At 38.1% G+C, this 10,555-nt stretch overlaps 1 long non-coding RNA gene across 1 annotated transcript; it reads right to left on the reverse strand.

Annotated features, from left to right (window-relative positions):
• On the reverse strand, positions 1–5,838 carry LOC143753972 (uncharacterized). The gene is made up of 4 exons (XR_013207845.1): positions 5,762–5,838; positions 2,886–2,969; positions 2,221–2,375; positions 1–259 (listed from the first exon to the last, which is right to left on the reverse strand). It is a non-coding gene; the product is annotated as an uncharacterized LOC143753972 (long non-coding RNA).
• Positions 5,839–10,555: the final 4,717 nt, after the last annotated feature.

Consider the following 10,555-nt stretch of genomic DNA (forward strand, 5'->3'; position numbering starts at 1 on the left):
TAATCTTTGTGGCTTTCAGGTTCTGGTTGCGTGCCGGTGACTTAAACGCATGTTTTACATGACGGTTCTGACAGATCTGATGTCATTGTGTGATCACATTCCACCAGGAAGATTTTTTCCTCCATCCAAAGGTTTTGATTATGGTTTTGATAGCAGCTTCATGTGTTTTGGGTCAGATAGAGGTGCTGATCATCTCCAATGTGATGTGTCTCCAGTGGGGCTGGATGTGAACTCAGCGTGAACTTCTGGACATCAGTGCCTGTGTAAAAACATCATCATAAAGTTCACAGACTGCCCTTTATAATGGCATGTTTTTGTCAGAGTCGTTTTGTCATTTCATCCGCTCTAAGCAGCTTAAATTCTTATGTTTCAGAGCATTTCATGTGTTATGCGTGCATTGTTGGCTTGTCATGTTGATGGAGATCGCCACACTTGCAGGTACAGTGATTTTATGGCATGTTTTTTTCATAAGCATAAAAGCCCCACCAGATTTAACAGTAGCTTTCCATCTATCAGTGTCTGTGAAAACAAACTATTTGTTAATGAAATAATTCATCCCAAAAATAAAATACCGTTATTTACCCAGCATCATGTTTTCCAAATATATGCTACTATTTTATTATATGGTACACAAAAGGAGAGTTTTCCTTAAAGCTGTTCATAGTGACTACAGGCTATAGCTAAAAAAAAAACGCATTAAAAAATTAACTTTTTAAAATTTTTGTCTGAAGAAAAATCAACTTAGTATTAACTAAAATTAAACCATTCATGCAAAATATTATGCAGCTTTCAAATCAGTGTGATTTTAGTATCATAGAGATACTATTCTAGTTTCATTAACATTGTGAATTTGTTTTTAAAAAATATTGTAGTTAAAGTTTTAGTTATCCTTTTATATTCGTTTTTTTGTAAATATGTCTTTATTTTTGGTTGTTTTAGAGTTATAACATCAGGTTAAACCAAAAAAAAAAAGAAAAGTAAAGAAATGTAACCTTGGCAATTCTGCAATAAAATAAGTTTAAGTTTTTAGTAGCTATTTTAGTTTATTTCAGTTAACATGCATTTTATTTCAAGTTAAGTAAATGTTTGTTATGTTTAGTTTTAGTTACCTAGATTAACCCTGTTTCAAATTGTTGACATTCTTCAAAATTCTTCCTTCATGTTCCACAAAGAAGAAGAACATACAGTATATGACAAATACCACTCACGTTTTCTTACGCAACTGAAAACATTTAGTTGAGATTACTAAAGGTGAAGAAATATGCGACGATAACAAACAGCTCTAAATAAAATATAATTAAATAGCTCTAACTCGACACCACGGCTATAAGTTAACGACAGCGACGCAGAGGAACGACATATAGCGCTTCTTTCAGCTGATGAACGGTAATAAACAATATACCAACCAATCAGAATCCACCTAACTTTAAATTGCGCGCTGCTGTCACAGAACGTTATTGTCTGTTCACGTGGACGCTATAGTTATCGCACTAATATACATAGTAAGCTACAATGTGAACCGGCCTTTGTAATGCAATGAATAATCTTTACATCTACCGTTACTGATAAAAATCATTCGTACATATGAAACCGGTAACGCTATATGACTGTTTTGATCTGGTGATGAAGTCATTATGTGAGTCATGAATGATTCTTTTCACATTATGGCACAATGCTAATCCATTAGTATTGCGTGAAATATGTGAACATACATGCTAATGACTACGCATTTATAGATTCAGAATATTCACTGCTGTTTTTAATCCAATGTAATTTCATATTCCAGTTCAATGTGATGTTTACATGAATGTGGAACCACGTTTACATTCATTCCCTACAGGTCAAGAACATCCTAATGTGTGAAGGACAACTAGTCTGCAGTTGTTCAGACTGTGTCTACATCTACACAACCTTTGTATTTGCTAATCGTGATTTTGTAAGGTGCCAGAGAAAAAAAAAATGATGAAGAAATAAGCCTTCCAACAACACCACTCCTGATTATCCAGGGTGGGAGACCAAGTTCAAGAGCTTAAGAGACAGATTCTTTTGTAAGACTATAAGGTGAGTGTTGCCAAATATCAAGAAAATGGGATTTAATCATAATCTTCTATTAAGGACTCTGAAGAAAAGAGTTTAAAGTATTTGGTTTCATTCCTCTACAGAGGTTTACATGCAAGTGAAGACACTGAAGATATCAGATGAATCTTCTCTAACACAGACCTATAGACAGCTGAGAGGCGCTCAGGGGTGTGTGTTGTCCGCTGTGACCGGACAGAAGTGAGGCCTGTAGGCTCAGCAGATCGAAGTTTCTTCTCTGATAATGCTGATCTGCTCTAGATTCATTACGTAGCAGGTCTCGAGTCTTCGGTGTCGATCTGAGGAAGAGAAATCTGTTAAGTTTGGTGTAGCCAAGTGGATAAAAATCTTACATTATTGACATAATTTTGTGTGAAAGAGAGCTCAGTTTAGTATTTGTGTGCTGTCTGAGACGCCGCTTTCTGGGCGCGTTCTTCGAATGTGTGCGCACACAAAACGTGATTGACTTCTAATTGACTTCAAGATAGAACCACAAGTGCCAAAATGCATAATTTCCGAGTTTTGACCTACAAAATATATCATCCGCGTAGCACTCTATAGTGATGATTTATTTATAAAACATCGCTAATTTGAAATCCAAATGTATGTTGCATGTGGCGTAACGTGCTGGCATTGGGTGGAAGGTATCTGAGCATTGACAAAAAAAACTACTGTCAGTATATCAGTATGCACATAAACACGTTTTCTCAGCAAGTTTGAGAAAATTTAAACATTTTAATGTATTCAAATATTAAAGGATGCAAAGTTGATTTCTCTTTGTAACTATGTAAATGTGTCTGCACTCTGACCTGTGCAGATGTGAGCTGACGGTGTGAACTCTCGCGATCTGACCGGGATACAGTCCCAGAACATCTCGGCCCTGACGACGAGCGCTGGTGAAACAGTGAACAGAGGAACCGGATCAAACTAACATGATGCACACAGTAAAACACACCAACATGCATCAAATCAATGTGTGTACGCTTATTTCACGCAGCCGTTATTTTGAAATCGAAAGCGGGGCTCCGGTGGGAAGAAAACCGGAAGTGTTGCCTTTAATCATAGGAGAGCGGCGAATGCGATGGCGTATTGTTGTGTTTAATGTAGAAATTAGTTATTCTAAAAATGTACATACATTTCTTTCATACTTTAGACTATATACAGTGAAATTCATTTACATTTTTTCAGAAAGTAAAACAAGAAGCAGGAACGAACTATATACATATCCTATATTGGGTATTAACATCCAATAGAGATTGCTAATTTGACGTCATCGTGACGTTTTACCAGTGGTGAACGCAAAGCATTTTGGGAATCCGCGGCACAAACAGAAGGCGCCAGACTTGATTGCATGGAGGGAAGAACGCAGTGTTCAAGATGCCGTCTACCTGCTGTGTTGTAAACTGCAATAGTCCTTCTTGCACAGTTTTGAAAACGAACGTTAAGGGTTGTTTTAAGGACATGTTTGTTTATGCTCGTAGACTGCCACTCTGAAGCGGTCAGAGGCGATTCTAAAAGATTCAAAAAGTCGAGACAGGACCTATCGTCAAAATCCATCACTCTAACTTAGTTCATCCAAAACTAACTAGAAAATAGACTCAAAGTGCTAAATACCTGAATTATCCTTTAAGAACGAATCAATATATTTGTTTTCCTTAATTTTAATGAACCCTAACTTTATTCTCATCTGAATGGTAAATAATTGATTTTCGTATAAAATAATACTACCATTAAAAACACATTTGATTTTCTTTTTTAATCAATGTAGAATATGTAACTGCTCTGAAGAAAAGAAATGAAAACCAATGCAATATGATTAATGTCCAAAAGATGACAAACTTTTTTGAAATGGGGTTGGATAAATATGTTGCTTTTAAAACTGTATGTGTTTGGTTGGGTGACAGTTGTAGGTTACAGCTTGAGTTGTGTGACAAAAGCGCAATGTTGTGTTTTATTGCGAGTGTAAGTTACACAGATACAAGTAAACACTTTGCAGTTTTAATGATAACCTCTATGAACGAAATAACGGAGTATGTTTTTATGTTTCCACTGTTCGATCGCGCGATTCGCGCCCGCGCCTCTCTCTCTCTCTCACACACACACACACACACACACACACACACACACACACAGTTCGATCGCGTCTCTCTCTCTCTCTCTCTCTCTCTCTCTCTCTCACACACACACACACACACACACACACACAGTTCGATCGCGTCTCTCTCTCTCTCTCTCTCTCTCACACACACACACACACACACACACAGTTCGATCGCGTCTCTCTCTCTCTCTCTCTCTCTCACACACACACACAGTTCGATCGCGTCTCTCTCTCTCTCTCTCTCTCTCTCTCTCTCTCTCTCTCTCTCTCTCTCTCTCACACACACACACACACACACACACAGTTCGATCGCGTCTCTCTCTCTCTCTCTCTCTCTCTCACACACACACACAGTTCGATCGCGTCTCTCTCTCTCTCTCTCTCTCTCTCTCTCTCTCTCTCTCTCACACACACACACACACAGTTCGATCGCGTCTCTCTCTCTCTCTCTCTCTCTCTCTCACACACACACACACACACACACACAGTTCGATCGCGTCTCTCTCTCTCTCACACACACACGCACGCACACAGTTCGATCGCGTCTCTCTCTCTCTCTCTCTCTCTCTCTCTCACACACACACACACACACACAGTTCGATCGCGTCTCTCTCTCTCTCTCTCTCTCACACACACACACACACGCACGCACACAGTTCGATCGCGTCTCTCTCTCTCTAACACACGCACACAGTTCGATCGCGTCTCTCTCTCACACACACACAAACTCGCAAACACACAGTTCGATCGCGTGTCTCTCTCTCTCTCTCTCTCTCTCTCTCTCTCTCTCACACACACACACACACACTCCAGCATGCATTGCAATCTTGACATGAATTCTGACTGCATGCAGATAGATGAGAGAGAGCGAGGAGTGTGGTGCTTAAAACATTAGCATACTTTTGAACGGACGACAGTTTTCTGGTATGGTCCGACAATGTTTTCTTTAGCCCGCTGCATTTTGTAGGATTATATTCTGTTTTCACGCTATTTTTTTTTTCATGCCAGAACCATAGAACGTAAAAAAATAGGCCAGAACACTAGCCTGCTATTCCAGCCCATGTAAACGGGCCAAACATACCCATAATTCTTTGCGTTCTGATGACGTTGCCGCCCAGTTGGTCACATGTCTTAGCGATCTCTATAGTGTAAATCGCGGCAGGTGTTTCGGACAAGGCATTGTTGTTTATCTTTACTTCTGGGGTTCTTCCCACCGGAGCCTCGCTTTCGAGCTGAAAATACGGAATAATTTTAGACGAATATTCTTGCACTTTTACACTGACTAGATATATTTCAAATAATGTTGGACACTTTTTACTGGTCAGGTAACATAAGACATTTGGTATTATCAGGACCCACAAATATTCCCCCATTGCATCATTATACATTATATTCAACATTATATATTGTAGTTTAATGTAGTACCGACACTAAAACTCTGAAAACTTGAATATTTTTCTCACACAGTAATTTTTTTGGGGGGGGGGGGGGGGGGGGGGGGTGAACTATTCACGATACATATTGTTGCATTTTTTTATTGCGATAAATTGTGGCACGATATATTGTTACACCCCTAATACTTACACATGTGCTGGTTGATGTTTGGTGTCCTGACTTTCCTTAAACTCATGTAACCTCAGAGCAATTCCTGACCCGGCCATATCCTGCACATAAAAACTGGTTTTCCGTTGAATCTTACATGCTCATTAATGCCAAACACACATAAATATAATGGAGCCTATATAGGGAACACAATGCCTTGCATTTTAAACCATAAGAGGTAAAACAGCTTATCCAAGCCTAAGCTGGTTTGCTCGTCTCCCAACCTGATTCAGAGAGGTTTTGGGTAGTCAGCTAGTCAGGCAGGGAGACCAATTGAACTGTTGTTTTATTACAGGATAGCATTCAAAACAAAATGTTGATGATGAACACTGTTATAAAGCTCAAAAAATAGAATAATAAAACGGATCTCCAGAAAAAGTTTATAGTCATTCCGTGATTCTTGCCATTTTTGTAGAGAGAGTCAATTCTGAGAGTCTTGTTTACAGGTCACAACCAAATCACACATTCAAATGCGAAATCTGGTTTGAAAGACAAACGCGGGTCGCTTACCTGCTTGTTTTCAGTCAGCGTGTAGATTCATTTGCACTTCGCATGTCTGAAACTCAGCGTCCCGTGAAGGGAAATGGACATCTGTTACCTGAGCACAGAAATCTGACACAGGCCAGAGACACTGATATCCATTCTAGACAGATCAGGATCTGATGTATTCTGGGTCTAGTTTAACGGTGCCTGTCTAAAGTCTCCATTGGGCTGATATTCACTCTAATCTAGAATAGTGTTGGATGCAGAACGTGGATGATGGGTGGTCCGCTGAAAGTGTGAGTGGGCTGGAATAATTCGCATCACCCCCTGTTTTTCAACTGGCTTTTAATTTGGAAGAAAAAAATGGACAGACTGGTCCTTTCGCTGGACTATAAACGCCCATGACTTAAAGGTGATAAAGATTAAACAGGTCATGAACACGTCAAAGTGAACGGCGCATTGCATTGCAACCCCAGACAGCAACATAGTGTCGGCTCAGATCCGGGCCACATCGGGTACATGTGGATTCGACGCGTAACAGATGTGGGCCGGATCTGGGCCGAACACTACGTTGCTGTACAAATACAAAATCATCATGCAGTCGTTCAGAAAGACAAATGTTGCGGTTTATAAAGTTTAATTTGATGTGTCCAGTGTGAACAGCCTCAAATAGTTGTGGCACGTCATGTCAAAAAATGATGCAGATATGTTGAATGGACTTATAATAAGCGAGGCGCTCGCGTTCGCTCTAGACAGTGTTGCCTACCAAATTACAATTGAGTACAATTAATAAGCCTTAACTACAATTAATAAGTAATTGCTTACTTATGACACTTAGCAACACAGCTAAAAGTATTCCTCATATCTGACCTTTTATTGTCTACTGTCTTTTAGAAGCTCTTGGTCTGTAATTTAACAAGCTGTCTGGTCTGGAAGCGAACAAATGCAACTGCTAGCAAACGGATTAAGAGCAGTTAAAGTCCCCCTGTGGTGAAAATCAGGCTTTTAATGTTGTTTATATGTCTACTATGTGGTGTTTTTAAAATGCTTTAAGACAAACCATGTACAAATTCATAAGTCAACACCATTGCTGAGTATTTTATGGTAACAGCTCCTGTGGGGACCGGCGATCTCTGCAGAGGGTGGTGAGGACCGCTGAGCGGACCATGGGCATCACACTCCCTCCTCTGCATGACTTATACATCACAGGCTGTACTAACAGGGCCAGGAGGATTTTCAAGGACCCCCATGACCCTTGCAATAAACTGTTTGTAACCCTCAGGTCAGGCAGACGCCTGCGCTTTCATAAAACACGCACAGAGAGGATGAGGAAAAGTTTTTTCCCTGTGGCAATCAGAGCCTTGAACTCTGCACTCTGAACTATTTTAACTTTTAATACACTTTCAACATTTTTAACCCAGCCACTGAACTTTAACATTTGTTCATCTGCCTGTCTAGTTTTAACTTATAGATAAAATAATATTCTTTATTTTCTAACCATTGCACATTGACTGCAATACTATTGCACATGTAAAATAGCCATAACCATAATTTAATTATAACTTAATAGTAACTTAATTATAACTTTCCCTATAACTTCATTGTATTGTATTATTGTATTTTTTATTTTTTATTATTCAATTGAGCACAGAAGTACAGTATGTCACAAAAACATTTCACTGCACATCTTGTATGAGTATGTGACAAATAAAAACCTTTGAATCTTGAATCTTTTCTACTTAAAACTGCAGTGAACCAAAGACAGTCTCAAAAACACGGTTTGAAATCGCTGGTGTTTCTGACGTCACAAACTACCTTGTAACCAATCAGATCAACGTGTGATCGTCAACGAGTGGATCTGGAGTGAGTGGAGGCGGGGCTCATTTGCATATTCATAGAACCACGTATACGAAATGAGGCAAGAGTGTCGAGTTACATTCAAGCTATTTTAAGGCATGTAGATTTTTTTTTAGTAATTCAAAATCGCTTAAATATGTCATTTAGGCACAAAGATCCGTTATAGCGGTTAAATTAAAATTATTGACTACAGGGGACTTTAAGTTTGACAGAATTATCCTTTGGAAAGGAATACTATAACAATATGTTTGCATGTACTTTTATAATTTATATTGCAATTACTGGTAGAATACCTGGAAATAAACAATGTGTGGTAGTTTTTCAATAACTTCAGAGACTATACCAATATATCTTAAAATCCTTTGTAACATAACTGATACATCTATGATTGTGAATAAACTCTCAAAGTCAGGATATGAATTTCAGTACTAAGCTTATATTATTAATAATAACAATACCAATTTGGAGTGATTTTAATAATTGAATATCATTTAAACGTATTTTTAAAATTTGAATATAAACGTGCAAACTATTATTATTGAAACAAACAATAAAAGTTTCTGGAGTTTCTGTTTTTGGAAAAGCAGACTTGAACTTTCTCTTTAATCATGGGGCTTCAGATTTATGTGTTGAACACTAGAGGGAGACATCCTGTAACTTTAGATGTGAAGTCCTCATAAACTATGCACTACACGTGTAGTTCAAAGCAAAAGATGTATGGAATAGTTGATGGAAATCAATACCCAAGTTTGTGACTTCAATCGATTATTCAAAGAGTAGTTTTAGTCTCAATAATATTATTAATATTCGTCCGTGTCCTTTGTTTACTGTATATTATGCATTAATTAAATAATGACAAAGGGTCCCAAATATTCACTCTGTCCCGGGAAAGAGGCTGGGAAACTCATTGTTTGTGCATTTATTATTGTCTTCATCATTTGGGTGTATAATAAGTGAGTTCTGGTGCAGTCTGTTTATATGAGGTCTCTTTTCGGTAGGCTACATAAGGCGTTTATCAAGCATATGTAGCGAGACCAACAAAAGCCTGAAGAACGACAAAGCCAGGAAGAAGAAGAGGAGGAGGGAGGGAGGGAGGGAGGGAGAGGGGGGGGGGGGGGGGGCAGTGTCCGGTAAAAACGGGTCCCGGTGTGACGTCGAGAGGTTTCCTCCTCCGTCCCACTGGCAGCGGCTGAATGGCTGGTGCTAGAGACCAAAAAAAATACTAACCCTACTATTGCGAAGGCTCAGCTCATTGATGATAAGCTCAGGCTGACGTTGCTTTCCAACCACCCAATGGCAAAGGTTTTGGTTCTGAATATTAATTAGCACCGACAGTAACACTTCAATGACGAAATCCTGGCCTTTTAATATTAATGAGCTGTACCTTTCCTAAGCTTGTGTTCCTTTATATTTCAATGGCCATGGGGTAGAAAAAGTATTATACAGTATTATTATGTATTATACAATAATTCGTATTTTAAACGTGTTTCTTTTGCATAAAACAAAATGTTCTGGCTACAACCCATTTTATTTATGTCTCATGTTTATCATATTCATTTATCATGTATATTTTCCTTTTCCTTTTTTTATTGCACCTTTGCTATTTCTATATTTCTATATGACACTGTTTTCCTGTTATCACTGTAAAGATGCTTTAAAACAATCTGTATTGTAAAAAGCGCTATATAAATAAAGGTGACTTCACTTGGCAATTCTGACTTTTTCTCTCACAGACTTTTTTTTTCTTTGCAATTTTGATTATTTTCTCAGAATTGCCTGATATAACCTCGCAATTGCTGAATTAACATGCACCAATGCTACATCTTTCTAAATGGCATAATCATTTGTTAACAACCAAACAAGTATTCATTACTTCAATGAGCTCATTATTGTTTCTGCCTTAAATTATTACATTGTTTAAAATACATTTTTAGCTAACTGTGTAATTTGTATACATACATTTCTGAAATACATAACTTAGACAGTTACCTCTGATAACAGATCACTCTAAATTGCAATGTGGACTCGTGCATTTTCTGTAAAGCTGCTTTGAAACGATGGGTATTCTGAAAAGCGCTATACAAATAATAAATGTGGATTGAATTTTGAGTTATAAAGTCCAATTCTGAGGGGGAAAAAATACATTTTTTTCTCAGAATTACAATCTTTTTTTAATTGTTTAATTCTGCGGCAGAAACAGCGGCTTCCATAGTATTGTTTATAGTAATATGCATAACATTTTAATAAGATATTGTAAATAATATCCTGAATTTCATGAATTTCATGAATATCCTGAATTCAGCTCTCGCCAAAGTTGTTTAGTATTCTTCCAATGCGGAAGGCTTATAATCTGAATATTCATGAGTTATCGCTGACGTTCCCTGCTAACCATCCAATGGCGACGCTTATCTCATGAATATTAAGAAGCAGGCCTTC

This window comes from Siphateles boraxobius, unplaced genomic scaffold (genome assembly GCF_051911475.1).
Source record: "Siphateles boraxobius isolate OS27281-9 unplaced genomic scaffold, OSU_SipBor_1 29, whole genome shotgun sequence".
Classification (NCBI taxonomy): Eukaryota; Metazoa; Chordata; class Actinopteri; order Cypriniformes; family Leuciscidae; genus Siphateles; species Siphateles boraxobius.